At 43.2% G+C, this 16,412-nt stretch overlaps 1 protein-coding gene across 4 annotated transcripts in view; it reads right to left on the bottom strand.

Moving 5' to 3' along the window:
• Positions 1 to 11,167, bottom strand: part of nrip1b (nuclear receptor interacting protein 1b) — a 35,002-nt gene extending 23,835 nt beyond the window's left edge. For 2 of the 4 annotated variants that reach the window (XM_062405543.1, XM_062405542.1), the window contains exons 1-2: positions 10,887 to 11,167; positions 5,877 to 5,958 (exon numbers count right to left, since the gene is read on the bottom strand). The gene's annotated coding sequence lies outside the window, so the exon portion shown is untranslated. The remainder of the gene's footprint in view (positions 1 to 5,876; positions 5,959 to 10,886) is intronic. The other 2 variants (XM_062405544.1, XM_062405541.1) reach the window with 1 other exon arrangement.
• Positions 11,168 to 16,412: the final 5,245 nt, after the last annotated feature.

The raw sequence follows: 16,412 nt of genomic DNA, 5'->3' as shown, positions 1-16,412 counted from the left end.
TCTCATGCAAACCCTTCCCTCATTAAGCTGCGCTCACTCATGCATTGCTTTTGTAATCCCTCCGCACATTAACCGTGGCTCTCCTCAATGGGCACGTTTCCTCTGACAGCAGCTGAGAGTTTCATTCATTTACTAAACTGATCGTTTATTCTGTGACACCCTTTGTATCAGTGGTGGATTCCTGTTTGGCCTAATCAAAGCATACCTTTGACTGCTCATTTAAATATTAATGTGGCAGCCAAAAATCATCACTTGTCAATTATGGTGCCTTTGTGTGGCTTAGCAACCTTTGTATAGCTTCTGTTCAAGAGCTATATTTGTGTGTGACATTTAATTATTACCTGTTAAAAACTATTCGGCTTTATAGAGACTTACTAAACAATTTTACTTCAGCTATACTGTGCTTTAGCACTTTATAGCAGTAGTAACCCACTCAGTGTGAATACAAATTATTTTAGACATTCTATAACCTTTCTAATACCACAGAATGACTTGTGTAAGTTAACTATAAAATGATGGTTATACAAACCTCTTACTATACGAGGCTTTCAGATAGCTAGCATGACTTATGTTACACCCCCTGTGTTTGCCCATACAAGAACATAAGTCCAGCCAGATGCTAGCAACTGCATGTGTTTGGGTGTCTGCTCATTTGCATCAGCCAGCTTGACACTCCTCTTTAAAAAACAGAGTAGGGTTTACCTGGCTCTAAACTGTAACCAGCATGGTGCTTACTAAGCCTGTGTGTGCTAATGGTGACCCAGTGCACAAGTGTATCTCACTTTTAAAAGTAAAGTCCAGCAAATACAAGCAGAGAGAACATGGCAATTAAGAAAAAGAAGATGGGAGAAAACATCTTTATTCGGAATGGGCGGTGGAGGTTCTAGTTCCAGTTATGGGGTAGATGTAGGTCAAGCCCTGCCTCTTCATAAGCACCAAGGTAATGCTGAATAGAGGGGAAGGTGGCTTAAGCCTGAAACATGCTTCTGCGACTGCGTCTGCGTCTTTTCACGCCGCTGTGGCGCAAGACTCGTTTTCATTCATGCTTCCCCAACCGTTGCGCGTCTTACAAAGCAATTCCGCGCCAGAACACTAGGCGGAGTAATGCTTTTGGTCGAGACGACCTTAGAGACGCCTTCTTTCTTCTTCGTCGATTGTTTATTTACATAGCCACTGCGGCTCCTCGTAGCTCCTTTTTCTGGCGGACAAATCCGCCAGTCAGTGACAGGTTTTACAAGTGATCATACTATCGGATATCTTCTGCCACGTGCTCTTCTATTTGGTCCATATTCGTTCTTCTAAAACTTCCGTGATTTCTGCCGGTATTATGGGGCATGAAACCGGAAATGCAGCTCCAGAAGGGATGTAGAGCAGACCAATCACAGCCTTGCGGGCTGAGTGAGCTTGCGGAGCTTTGCCATTAATTTTAGAAAAGGGGGTCACCACCCGTCAGCACCTTAGGAGGGATACATAAGCACGTAAGGGACCCGGAAGGGCTCTTGCGCTTACGGGCCCGTGAAAACGCAGAAGCATGTTTCAGGCTTTAGAGAGAATAAACCAAATTCGTCTGGCACTTGTGCCAGGACCAGCACCAGACACGTACACACAGTTATACACGTAGACAGCTCCTCTGTGCTCCAGTATTGTGTGTCTATATGTGAGGGTGTGCGAAGGAAAAAAAATCATACATGTTATACATGCTTTGCTATAGCTCTAATTTCCTTTTGCAACCCAACAACGCTTAACCTGCATATGAGTTAGCAGCACTTCTGTCGTGCTGCGCTCTTTGAAATATCTACAGTTGAACCTATGTGACATAGAAGTGCTCGTCTGCTGACTGTGGCCTGAAAATCTCACATTTTTAATCCACATCCAAATTACAATTTACAGGTTTGTCTTATGCACGTTCTCTTATCCCTGTCATGCCTGTGAATTTGAAGTTGTGAATTTAGCAACTTAATTTAGGTTCTGTCTGAAACATAATCACATAAGCATTTGAGGCGTTACTGGGTTTGATACCCATTGGGGCATCATACAAACTACTACACTAAAATCTAAGTATTTAACAAATACAACCAGTTTGTACAAAAGTAAAATAAAAAAGAACAGTGTAAAAATTGCTCACTTTACACTTTTTGTGTAAATAGACACAAGGAAACATATGCACATCTGGATCATTCTTCTCGCTTTCTAAAGCAGTCAGTTATCCATCCAGAAATATTGTGGCCTGTAGCAATTTAAGCACAAGTAATGTCCTTTTCCCTACAGCACATGTTGGGTTGATATTAGTAAAGCTGAGGAATATAATATGTCTTGGCCTGTGTTCTAATAACTACTTATTGAGATGAAAAGCTCTACACAGAGAAGAGAGAGAACATATATCTGTGAAAAAAAGGGTATAAATTAGTTTTTGCTTGTTCATATAGTTGCATGATATTCTGTGTGCTGTCTGGAAGTATATTATAATAAAACAGAAAATAGAGGAACTTTCATTTGTTTTCATCAGATTAAGTTTCTTATTATAATCTCAAATTTAAGCCATTTTCAGATATGACCTCCGGGTAAAATCCGGAAAATTGGTTGAGTTTACCCAGAGTCTGCCTTTCTCACATGCACATCGTAGGATTTCTGCACATATGTGTTGAAAACATGAACAAATCCATCTCATTATTCAGGTGTGAGGTGGAACAGCCGGGTGCAACAGGCAGAGGCAGGAAGTGACGTATTAACCCTGCTGCGGAGATCAAGTGATTTCTGGGGGATCCCCAGCTTTGTTCTCACAGAGACTATTTCTACAGACTTTATGCATCTGACCTCCGAGTATAAAGAGTAAATAGACACTTTAGAAATTACAGTAAGTTATATTGCATATAGCATTTTGATATCATATATCATATTTAAGATGTACAAGCTTGAAACAGGAGCGAGGTTTGCTGAAAAAAAAAACTGTACTAAATAACACTTGGTCATCCTCTCAGATATGAAGGTAACATTAAAAAACAAAGTTGCTACCACAAGCACAACCTGGAATTTGAGATATAGATCAGAGCACCCTGATTTAAAGACCTCACTTTGTTTCACAACTCAGCTGGAAACATTTTCTATCATAAAAACTATAAATAGCCGGGAAGAACCTGATGGAAGAAGGGCCTTCCTCTGACTTGAGTAGTTCTCCAAATATACTAAGAGCAAAACTAGTGTCTCGAATGTACCATGACTGGTGTGGCTAGCATTACCCGATGCAGTTTTACCAAAGTAGGCCGGGTTCTTGATTTACCCAGCCATAATGTAAACATATCCAGGGGGCAAAAATGTTAACGTTATAGCATAAAAATACTCTGAAGCAGGAGACAGGAGCTTGCTCTTAAGAGAGACAGTGAGCCAGTGTGGTTTTACACAGCGGGGCAGCTGTAGGGATTGAGTGAAGGCAACTGCAATAGCACAAATCTTAGCAGCCAGCTCACTCTGGACATGAATCACTCTGGACATGAAACTACCTTTCCCTGACATATGCTGGTATCAGTGATTGGGAATAGAGGAGATGACTAAACCTACTCAGTTCGTCACTACAGTCAAGCAGGGTGGAATCTTGTGGCCAGCGATTCCCAGACTCAGATAAGAGCAGGGATCACTGGGGCTGCACTGCTCGCTCTTACATGACCTCAACCCTTTTTGACCTTGGAGTGAATGCCCAATTGAGTGACGGCCCCTGCAGCTGCAAGCAGGCCTGTGGTGAGCGTCTCAACCCTCTCAACCTCGTGGACATAGAAGGTCAGGGGAGAGCATAGGGGGTGAGGCTGGGTGAAGGGTGTCACATGATTGGATCTCCTTCTGGAGAGTTACTTAAAAAGCCTCCTCAGCAATCAGGTCAAGGTCGTGCTCTAGCCTTAATGCCAACGGAAAAGGGAGATGTCTGTGAATGTGTGTGTGTGTGTTGGTGTGTGTAGAAGAGTGCACAAAGACAGATGAGAGGGAGGAGGAGTGACTTTATGCTCCTTTACATGTTCAGCAGTCCTGGGTCCTTGATAACTTGAAAACACAACCTATGATTCTATTAGCTGTATTAATCTCCACTTTTATTAAAAGTCACTTACACCATTATCACTCTTGCACATCTCTCTTTCCATTTCCACAGCTGGATATTTACTGGAGAAATCCAGGTTAATTGCCTTTGCTCAAGGGCAGAGGGTGAGCAGAGTATGAGCCAGCGATCTTCTGGTCACCAGTCCATTTTCCCTAAGTAATAGGTCATATGGCTGCCTCAAGTCATCAGCCCAGTGCTCTCCATCTTCTCTCAAATGGCCTCTCTGCTACTGGGAGCCTTCTAACACAGTTATGAGAAAGCTGCACTTCTGAACCACAGTCTTTCGGTCTGTTTAGTCTGCTCTAGTGAGGATGTACTGAATAACGCCACCTCACTAATGGATTTACAAGTGGGCTGGAGTTTCACAAAAGGACGGCATGTTTCAGAAATTCAAGAGACTACTTTCAGTCAAAGAGGGGGACTGGGATTTCGCCAAATGTCCTCAGTCCTTCCCTTGCTGTGTGGGAGTGCGTTCATTTTTATTTATTTTTTTTAGCTGTGCCACTTAACATGTTTAGCTCAAAGACATGTATTGATAATGCAATGAGACATATATACAATAATTAACAAATTAATAAAGGAGTAAAATCTGGAGTGTCACACCATTACAAGGCTGGGTGATAATGCATCTTAGAAGAAGCACTAATTAAATAGTATTTTGAATGACCAATAAATACTAACGTCTACCTTGGAATTACTTGCAATCAATTAGGTATTTCAGTCAGGATTCACCGATATTCTTCTAGTGGAAAACCCAGGTAATGTGCTGCACATCTAACTGAACTCGCATAGCTCCGACTCTCCACGGCCACCCGCACAGGTCCCTTGTTGCCCAGCAACAATTCAGCTCATCACTAGAAGCCAAAAGTTACACAATTACAGTTCAAGCTAAAAGAGGATTTGGGGTGTGCAGCACGTGACATCATTCAGCAGGTTATATCCAGTTTCTATAAGATATGGGTCTGAATGAATGAGGAAGTGGGGAAACCCTAACTTGTGCATTTTCCCCATATTCTGCAAAACCCATGAGTGTGAAAGAATGTGAGCGTTCAACAGATTGCACAGACAATTTCCCCAATATTGACAGTGAAATTGTGTACTTTGGACTCACACGTGTTCTTGAGCTGGTGGCATACAGGAGCAGCTCATAGGTACAAAGTTTAATGATGCATGAATTTTCCCCAACTTGACCCTTTTAGCAATGGAAATAAATCTAAGGCACACATCCTCGAAGCATATACTGCATATGCATCGCTCCTGCTGCCTCTCCTCCTCCCTCCCCTCTCTTCAACGTCGTCCAGTGCAATATATCCATCATTCATTCATAAATTCTGAAAACTCCTCTTTAGTTAATTGCCTGGGAAAATTTAATTTCAAACGAAAGCTTTTAAAAGAGAGAGATATAATTAAGTTGCAGGGATTTATCTGCCCCCACCTTGTCAAGGGGGGCTGAGGGGACATGTGCTGTGATCTGTGCAGCTCTGCAACGCACTGCTCCATGTCAGGGAAGTCATACACCCATGTTTAAACGTTACGTAAAAGCCTCCCCCTCTGCACAGGCTTACTGCACCAGACGCTGTGTCCTTGCCTGGGCTGCTCAAGGTTCCCAAAAGGACAGGCTGCTAAGAAGTTGGGAAGGACGGGGCCCTGTGATAGCCTGCAAAGGGAGGGAGGGAGGGAGGAAGGGAGGGAGGGGGGAGAGAGCCGCTGCCTGTGACAGCCTTGGACTTTGAATTCAGCGCCAGACAGGCTCATGCATCAATCCCTCAACTTACAAAGACAAGCCACTAACCTTGACGAGGCCAGGGACTCTTCAGGAATGAGTGGCATTTTCACTTAGCCCCAGCTTCTCCCCTGCACTCCTGCCACATAACCTGGTTAAAATAAGACACAGTTGAATATCAGCTGACCTCAGTCTCTGGACTTTGTGACCCGCTGTTCTAGCCTTCAACCCTTAGGCTTCTTAGACCACGCTAGGGAGGTATGCAATAATACATTTGGAGACAACACAAATAGCACTTAGTAGACAAGGTGCAGTACTCGTATCTGATGCTTGTCAGAGGCTGATTTGTTTGAGTGCGCTGTGAAGCAAGCCCATGTGAATCAATGTTTACTATGATCCTAGGATCAACAACTGTATTATCACAGACTTAATTACAAGCAGCCTCTGACTGGTGCAGCTAAATTATTCCAACAGCAGCACCAAACATACAGGTAGGTATCTGCCGTCGTTACCATTGGTATTTCACTGTAAGAAAACAAGGCAGACGTTTTCTAACATGTGATCACAGGCTGGGCATGCCTCCTATCCATGAGCATCTGTCCTTGTTCCCCTTGCACCCTGCACACTCTGACACGCTTGTGACATTGACCTGCTTGTGGCAAAAAGCAGAGACCTTCCCCTTCGTCTGACTGCAGCATCCTGGCAGCACGCTCACCACAATGGAAGAGAAACTGTCCTACTGCACCTCTACAGCCCGGGGCAGCAGCTCTGCTACAGGAGCAAGAGAGTGTGTGTGTGTGTGGGGGGGGGGGGGGGGGGGGGGTGTAGTCAGTTCCACTCCGCTCCTCTGCTGTGACCACACCAGCCTGGCCAGGAGAAGAGTCAGCTCCTCTCACATCACCCAGGAGGGCTGCTGCTCCACGCTACATCTCCTCAGTCCCTCCTTAACGAATCAGAGGAGAGGGACAGTAGAGATTCTGTGTTGTGCTGGTAGCTCCATTACCTCAGCACAAAGTAGCTTGATGCTGTTACCCTGCTCTGCTTCATTGATTGTCACAATTAGGCTTTCACAGCTGTTGTTTTGAAAACAGGCCGATGCTTCACGTGGGTAACATGTAATATCTTTCTCTTTCAGGCTCCTCTCCCCACTTCGCAAGCAGCTTTCAGTTTAAAGTTTAAATAATTCACAGTAATTGCAATCAGCGGCGATCAATCGGTGGAGATAATTGAGGTGCCTGTCATTGCGCCAAGGCCAAGGGGAAGCGTTAAGGCGGAGGGGTGGAGATGTGGAGGTGAGGGTGAAGGGGGTAGGAGAAGGAGGTGGGAGAGTCATTCAACAGATGAGCAGAGGCTGGTGCAGCTTTCTGGGTTGCAGCGGAGGTGTCCATCTTTCTTCCTCACATTTTGTCATTCCAGCCCGCATCCAGGAGCAATGGCTGTAAAGGCGCATTTAGCAGTTCCTGCCTTGTCATCAAAATGAGTCCCATTGACTTTGGCTGCCTTCTGTTCATGACAGAGGCCCCAACAGGAGCAGGAGTGATTGCCTCTGAATGAGATAGTGCTGCTATAACCGAGGCCCTCACGAAAACCCAGCACACAGTGGGAATAATCTCAAACTGCCCACACAGGGGATCTTATTTCAAAAAGCCAAAATAAACTCCAGTGGTTTTGCGATGTGGTTTATTTCAGTCAAGTTTCTAGCGGAAGAAAATTCTGGGAACATATACTACCAACACTTTCTGATTTCCATGGGGCCCTTTATGTATCAGCCTGACTAAATTGGTCAGGCAGAATGAGCTCTCGTGTAAATTCTAATGTCTATATAACAACATTGCTGAAGCCTTTACATTTTATTCATCATATCCATTTATTAAAGGCATTTCCTACTCCATTTTAACGCATCAGTCTGCGTGATTCAGGTGTATGTGAAATTCATTGACAGATAAGAGGTGTGGAGGAGGAGGCAGAGTCAATACTAAGGGGTGCTAACATTCCCATAATTGTCAGATGTTAAAAACTGATTATTTAATACGTAAACACTTTGATCAAGTACAACATTCACCAGTCGTGCACTGGGCGTTTGCTTGTCACAATTTCTGATGAACGTTTGACTCCCGACTATGAAAATTGACAGCACAATTGTTGCGGCGTAAATCTCCACGGCTGTAGCATCGAGTATTGTTATTAGTAGCAAGTGTCTACTGAGTAAACAAACAGTAAAGAGAACAATCAAATGATTTGGCTTAATGCTTGCGCCACACAAATATTATAGAGGCCAAACAATTAGAGAAATGAGCTAGTGGCCAATAGGTCTCTGGTTGGATTCCTCAGTGGGCCGACAAAGTGCGGGCCTGTAAGTGGATGAGAAATGCACTTCTCTTCCTCAACATCTACTGTCAAAGTGCCCTTGAACAATGTTCAGTGGCCAACAACACAAGTGCTGGGCAGCTCCCAGGTCTATAATAAATCAAAACCTCTGCAGTAAATGCATGACACTTGTTCTGGTAGATTGCACATTAGCTTGTTGATTCGCAGAGTATCTCAGCAATCAAAAAGCAGGATGCCACCCTCAATTTGTGTCTGCCCGTGCGTCATTTGCTATTGTGACTGAAAGATTTACAAACAGTGGGCTTTCAGCTGGCCCACTGGTAGTAGTTAGAGAGGCTGTTAGTGGAGGTAAGTGCCTGGGCATGTACTCCTGTATCTGTGGCATCATCCTGCATACAAATATACTATTACATCAAATCTTTTAGAGGAGAAAGTAAAGTCGCCGATGAGCAACGAGCAGTTCGAGTAAGAAATTACTTGAAAAACTAAATAAAACACATCTGCTAAAGAAAATACATGCAGAGCAAACGTGCATGAGCACAGTCACTTACACACCAAAACATGCCACTTTCATACAGCAGCAGTGGTGTTTTGATGGCAGATAAGATTTGTGGTGATGAAAGGCAGCCAGTGGATAAGAGCTAAGAGTGCAGAGTCCAGTCTTGTGACTGTTCAGCAGCCTCAACATAATTTGCATTTGGCCATTTGAATGTCCTCTGGTTCTGTTGGAGACTACTGCACATCACTCAACAGCAGCTCCCTGGACAATTGCAGATGGCTCAGTCAAATCAAGCAACATCCACTACGGAGAACTCTTTGAGTTACTGCACAGTTGGCCACACGTCTCAAACAAAAGTACTTTTGAGGTGCAACTTTAAAGTTGGGCTATAAATGTAGAGGTTTTAGTTATCTATGGCAACAGAGGACAAGCTGAACTACCTTGAACATCTTGTGTAAGTTCAGGTCAAATAATTAAGCAGCTTAAATGTTCAACAAAGGAGAGGCTAAAAGGCAGACCCCCAGACACAGACAGTATTTAGAGGGCTTTAACCAAGTTTAACTTTTCTGCACATTGCCTTTCATGTTACTCTGAGTTACAGAAGTTCCCTTTGTAAACTGCCCTTTTGGAACATGAACTGAAGATGCACTCTGCCCTCCTTCCTGTAACTTGCAGCAAACTTCAGCCCCTGACCTTTTGCCTCCGCACTCATCCAAAGACCAATGAAGCAATGGGCCATTTACGGAAATGGAACACCAACACAAGTGTCGTTCGAAATCCTCTCTCGCAGTTACTGAAAAACAAGTCTCTCAAAACACATCCGACGTGTCACAGGGGGACGTGACAGGCTGCAAGTGACCAACTCTAACCAGCTGTAATTTGGTCAACAGACTGAAATAGGGTCGTTCCAAAAGATTGAAGGGACCAGCCGGTTGTTTCACACAAGTTGTTTTTTTAGGAGTTTGTGGTTTTAAGTAACGAGGGAAAACGGAATGACCATTAATGGGGTTCATTAGCCACGGATCCATACCATGGCTGTTTGGAGTGCATTCAAAGGCCAAATGTTACCTTGATACCGAGAATGTTATAGACCTGTTATAGCAGCGTTCGTCCGTAACCATTTACCCATCTTCTCCTATGCTGTATTTACTCTACATGCACGGGGCTTAGAGATACTGTCCCCGCCTGATTGGTTATGCAATTTAAACTGAGACAATGACACTACAGGGAATATACAAATATATGCCAGGCAAATCTTAAGACTCTTTCAGAAAGTAATCCCATTTAGTATCAACTCCAACCCAAAAAAGAAAAAATTAAGAATGAAATGCTCACAGTGAAGTATGTTTCTTGGCAGCTGGCGAGATTTCTCATTAAACAGCCCTAATGCATCCAGGACAAAGCTATATATTTTAACACCCCTGCAACCATAATCATGACTCCAGCTCAACATATAGCCGCACTGAGGTCCTTTCCAAGGCCTTGAGGTTTTCCTACAACCCGTCCACGCTCTTTTTTGAAAGGGAGGCAGGAATCATCAGTAGTAATTTACAGAATAGTGCAACTGAGAGGTGTCTCCTATTGGCGGTGCTAACACTACTTCAAAATAGGATGAACTACATTTAATGTACTAACGTGAGACGGCGACTCATATGACCTGGACAGCCCTGTGGTGTGTGTTGTTATTAAATGAGCCTGCGGGGTGACACTGTCCATCCAGTGTTCATATGTTCAGTAGCAGGCTGTGACAGTGGCGCTGTAGGAGATGAGCAGGAGGCTTTCATTGGACTCAATCATGAACACTGACATATTAGAAGAATATATATATATATATATATATATATATATATATATATATATATATATACACCATCTATTCCGGGCCTGATCCACTGGTCATGGTGTAGCCAGGGGACAGGCAGTGGCTGTTCTGGCTGAACTAAACCAGGTTGCCTGTAACAGACACATACACACGAACACACACACAGATAGGTTTTATCCGCCAGTTCTTCTTTACGCAGCGTTTTCAGCGCTGAATCCATTTGCATCTCTGCTCGCGACACAAACACACACACACACACACACACACACACACACACGACAAAAAGCTTTTATCTGGTACAGTCCTCAACACCGCGCCCCGTGTATGAAACACACCACACCGTGTCCCTTTCTCACAGCAGCATTTTAGGATGTGTAATAATTGTGTTGAATAATGACAGTGTGTGTTTATTCGTGAGTGTGTCTCGTACCTGCGTCTGTCCACCCCTCAGTCAGCCGGAGAGGCGCATCGTTGTTATTCGACAGGAGGCGGCAAATCCAATGAAAGCGGTGGCATCTCGTCTTGACACTTTGGGCAGGAAGCGGAGCCGCGGAGGCTTGAGCAAAAAAAATTAAAACAAACCGATGAAGATTTTAGTCCGATTAAAAAAGAAGCCGCCTCGTGTGTTGGGTGCTCCGGCAGGGTGCGGAGGAGCGTGTGGTCTGTGTGAATTGTTTATTCTCGGAGTCTCCTCGCTGTGGAGCAGGGAGCGAACACAGCCTCACTCCTCCTCCCCCTCCACCTCCTCCCGCTGCTGCTGCCGCTGACACCACCCTTAAAGGAACAAGCCCTCGCTGTGCTAATGCTAATGCTAACGCTGCCAACTCACTCACACTCCATGTTCCAGTTAACAGTGGTTATGACAAAGGATACGCAATTCGTTTGATGTACTTTAGTACCCTTTTCATGTATTAGTATTTTTCTTCTATAGGTTTAGTTGCAGACCACACCATACGTTTAAACAAACATATATGTACTCTCTACTCTCTACTGAACCACAGCTAATGCTGCTAATGCTAATACAGTTGCCCACTCACTCCCACAGCACCTTCAGTGAAACAGTGGTAAAATGTAACAAAGTAAATTTATTTCGGTATATTACTTAAGTACATTTTTCATGTATATGCACTTCAATTAAAGGGATAGTTCACCAAAAACATTTTTAGAGTCCTAGGTAGGGTTACCAACCTCCTGAAAAGGAAATAAGTAACACAGACACAAACACACACACACAAACACACACACACACACAAACATATACAAATGCCATGGTGTCCAATACAGATCGATTACGGAACGGTCTTGCAACACTAGCAACAGGGGTAAAAAGAGTTCTAGTCAAATCCATTAAGGCGGGTTTGTGAGTGTTCTACAGACATAATAAAAGAACAGAAAAATTAAATAAAATGCCCCAATGCTGTTCCTGTGGTGTTCTCCAAGTGTCAGTAAGCCAAGACATTTATAATCACATTGTTTTCTATTTTTCAAAAGTAATCAATAATAAAGCTTAACAAGAAAAATATAACTTGTTTTCTGCATAGAGATTTTGATTATCAGCCATAGTATTTTAACCATCCAATACTGACTCACCTCTACCACGTCAAGTTTCCATGATAACAACTCGTACGTTATATTAACTTCAACATGTTTTATTTGTGATATCAAGCTAAAAGTACTACACTACTCACAATCCTGAAACACAAGTACATACTTACTTTTACTCAAATAGAAAAGTTAATGTGGTACTTTTACTTTTACGTGAGTTTTGTTATGGAAAGTACCTTTTCAGTTTGTGAAAACAAGTTGTATATTGTCAGATTTGTCGCTGGGAGAGTTGTCTTGAGTCTTAAGCTGTTTTCAGACATGTATCGAACTCCGTAGTTCCTCCGTATTTTCTGCGGAGGAGGTGCATGTGTTAACGTAAATGTCCAAGTGAGACCCTTTACAGTTTCTGGGTCTTTCTCCGCCTTGATTCCCGGTGAAAAAGTGGCTACACACATTGTCAGGAAAATCATGTGATCTCCACAGCAGAGTTAATTATCTGTTCCTGCCTCAACTGAATTATGCAGAAGATTGGTTGCTGTTTGGAATGTGTCTGTGCAGAGAACCTCCTGCTGTGTTGTGCATGTCTAAAAGGTAAACTGTGGGTAAACTCCGTAGCCAGTACTCCAGCTTTTACTCGCAGGTCATGTCTGAAAAACAAATAACTCTGATGATGTCATCAGGGCTATCTCAGTTCGAGTTTGAAGTCACATTTTTTTTGAATGACTCATAGGCTGCAGAGTTTTGAACTTCTGTTCATATGTATATAATCTAATATAATCTGAACATTGATGTCATTAACATGAATCCAATGGAGGATAATCACAAATCCGTGAATTAAGATTCTTCTTCGTTGATTTGCCAACATTAAAATGAATGGCAACGAATAGAGTTTACATTGTTTATTATACCACGATTAGAACCTTTATACATCACCTCCTTGTGTTTTGTTTTATAATGAAAAGTGAAACAGCAATTAATTGGAGGACTGAAGTCAAAATCCTTAATGGAAGCCACACAATAAATCTTTAACCTATCTCCCTTATACCAAAAGCAGGTTAATAAAATGGCCTTTCAGTTAAATGCAGAATTAAGTAAGATGTGCCCCAGCTAACCTTTTAGTCAAAGTCTAAACAAATCATTAGGCCTCTCCTTGGATGAGGTCCAAAATATGAGAGTTAAAAGAATATATCTGCCACAGTAGCGGAGAATTACTACCTGCCTCAGCACACAGGGAGCAAGTGCAGAAAATGAACAACATAAACGACTTTGAGGTGTCCTTGAACACGGCACAGAGGCTGCTCCCAGGTGTGAATGTGTGTCACTAAAGTGTGAAGCAGGGAGTCATTCACAAACAGCAGATGTACTCCTCATCGAAACTTCTTAATTTACTTTAACCCTCACTTCATGAATCTTTTTCCATGGGGTCGTTGTGAAGAAATTGTTTTCACAGCGGACAATATGCTGTGCGACTCTGAATTTAGGATTGAGCTCCAAATGTTTGCAGTTAACTTTTTCCCCCTCTTCTTTTTCTTTTCTGACATCTTGTGCTAATCTGTGCTATCAGGTCCGCTGGCCTGCAGTCTGTCATCTCAACATGGCCTTGAACAAAATGTCTCTGAGGACTGGGGGAACATCAGTGTTCTCATGAATAAGAACACAACAACATAACCTACTTCTATCCATCCCCTTTTCAAATGCAGAATAGGGCATAGCATGTAAGTGTGTGTGTGTGTGCTTGTGTATATTTGTGTGTGTGTGTGGGCACACACTCCTCCTCCTCCTGCCTCTGCCCTGCTATCACATCATGCTGTGTTATTGGCCACTTGCATTCAGCCACTTGGATACTGTGCCTCCTGACCTGCTGTAACCTCAACGTGGTGTTTAAACAGTAATTCAGTTCATTGCAAGTAGTATAAACAGAGGTGGCACTCAATGTGTCATTCAGGTAAATTGGATAGTTTTCTTTTACAAGGCTGTTGTTCACGGTAGGTGTTACCTGCGATTTGCATTTTGAGTACAACAGCAGTTAAAAGTCTGATCAAAGTCCTCGCCAAAGTGCTATTCATAAAAAGTTGATGTCGCTGCATTTATTGTTGTGGTCTGATTGCATCACGAGTGCTGCTCGGGACTTTTATTTATGTGTCGCTCCATTAACATTAGCCTTAAGTCAGATGAACGGACTGACCTAGTAATTGTAGTTGGTATCTCAACTTGTGACCTCTGAGCCTGAATGACCTCTCACCTTTGAACTCTGACCCCTGAATGCCACATAAATGGAGATACAATGTCCTCCCTCTCATTCCTTCCCCCAACCAGAACACACTGAACTTTGCCCTGGAAGCCTTTCACAGAAATGTGGTTCAGGAAATTCGGTCCTTTGACCTGAAGTATGGGGACAGCTTGTGGCTAAGAAATAAAACGTCTGGGACCTTTTTGAAAACATGTTGTCTTGATTTTATTTATGTATGTGACATAACATGTTCAGTTGAGTCCCTGAGGAGAAGATGGTCGATTACAGATGTTTAACAGGCTGGATGCAGTGTTTGGAGAAAGCGGAGGCCAGGGACAATAGAATTGAAGAAAATGGAAAAAGTGTGGTGCATTATAAAAGGGAAGGTCAACAAGTGTCAAAGCATCATTATTGTACGGCCTTTGATGTTTAACAAGACTTACTCTTTACAATCGTGTTTACACAGTGTCGCATTAAGTATGTAAAAACCCTGCTAGGATGGGATTTTGTAGGACAATTATAAAATGATCTAATCTAGGGGGCTGAGTGGTTAGTGGGGCAGATTATCATTCAATAGTATTCGCAGATTTGATTTGCAGCCCCCTCCCAGTCCACGAATAAAGGTAACCGACCCCAGCCCTCTTTCAAATTAGTTTCTCACAGAGTCATTCTGCTCCCTGTTTAATATTTCTAAGTAAAGAAAAAAAGGAGATGGAAAACATATGATTGCGTGGGCAAAGGTCAGGTCTGCAGCGGTGTTCTCTTGGCCAAGCAGTGCAAACAGAGGAGAGTTTAGATTCAGACGCCTGATTGTCTCCGAGGGAGGGAGCTGCAGTGTCAGGAGACATTAACCCCTCCACCTTTGACCTCTGCTCCCCAATTTCAGTCGCAGTGTCTCCCAAGGTTTGGAGTGAAGGAGGGCCCTCTCGAGGAGGAGGCAGGTGGCGAGCGGCAGTGGGAGGGCCCAGTGGAAGTCACACCATACTGTGACCTTTGAACTGGAATGAGTAAGGGGTGGTTGTGACATTCCCCACGTAAACAGCTGCAGGGAAGGTTCGACCGAAAAACCATATGACACAGCAAAAACTGCCCACTGAGGGACCGATGAGGCGTATTTGGATTCTTCCGGTGTTGTGCTTGAATAAAACCCTTCAGACACTCCATGTTTAAACCTACAGAGCAAATAAAGGAATATGCAGGCAAATCTACTGCACCGATTCACATGGCCTTTTATTTGCATAGTAGGAATCAGGTACTAATGAAGTAACTAGAAAGGCCATCAGAGGGTCCATACCTCCGCCAAGGCCCAACAGTCCGCTTTTGAAACCACATTAAAATTAACTAGATCCAGATTATTATTTGGCTCTGCATCAGGTTGCACACACGGAGAACTATCAGTCCTCTAAACATCTTTTTTTTGGGCAATTTTAAAGAAAGTGATAACAAAATTCCCTGTTTCTGATCCACACCAAAAATTGAATGGGCTCTTTCCTGACCCAAATGTCCACCAAGTGTGATAATAATCCATCGAGTAGTTTTCGTGTAATGCCGCTTACAAACAGATGAACAAACACGGGCAAAAACATAACCTCATTGGCAGAGTTGATAACTCTTGCTACCGAGTCGTTACTCTCTTGTTCTCCATAATTGTCCAATTCTTCCATAATTTACAATGAAATTGCACTGCAAATCACAGGCTGTATTATAAAGTGTTATCAAATCTGCAGTCACTTGTTTAAGCAATTTTCACAATATCAGTGCATGAACTTGCCTAACATCTGTGACAGTCCTTTACAAGTTTTGGACTCAGTTGCAGAAAAGAAGCACGGGAGACTATAGGGAGCTACAAATAGGGTGTTCTTAATGACAAACAAGGCGCAGGTGTGTGGGGAAACCAACAGGAAGTACAGCTAGACACAAGACACAAGAACCCGGACAACAAGATAAAAGAGGAAGTGAATACAAACAAACAGACTGAACAGATGTTACAACATTGAACGTCAAAAATCCTTTCGACCGCCTCAACACCGGCCTCATGACGGGCTGATTATTCATTAACGAGGGAAAGTGTCTTTATTGGTGCAACAAACTATGGATGGAGAAGAAAATCCATGACCTCTGTTCAAAATAAACAGACAAGAGTGATTACGAGTGGATTATGGCAGACATGCTAAACAGCCA

The sequence above is a fragment of the Platichthys flesus genome, chromosome 15, assembly GCF_949316205.1.
Source record: "Platichthys flesus chromosome 15, fPlaFle2.1, whole genome shotgun sequence".
Classification (NCBI taxonomy): Eukaryota; Metazoa; Chordata; class Actinopteri; order Pleuronectiformes; family Pleuronectidae; genus Platichthys; species Platichthys flesus.
The sequence above is the reverse complement of the archived record's forward strand: the minus strand, read 5'-3'. Positions and strand labels throughout refer to the sequence as shown.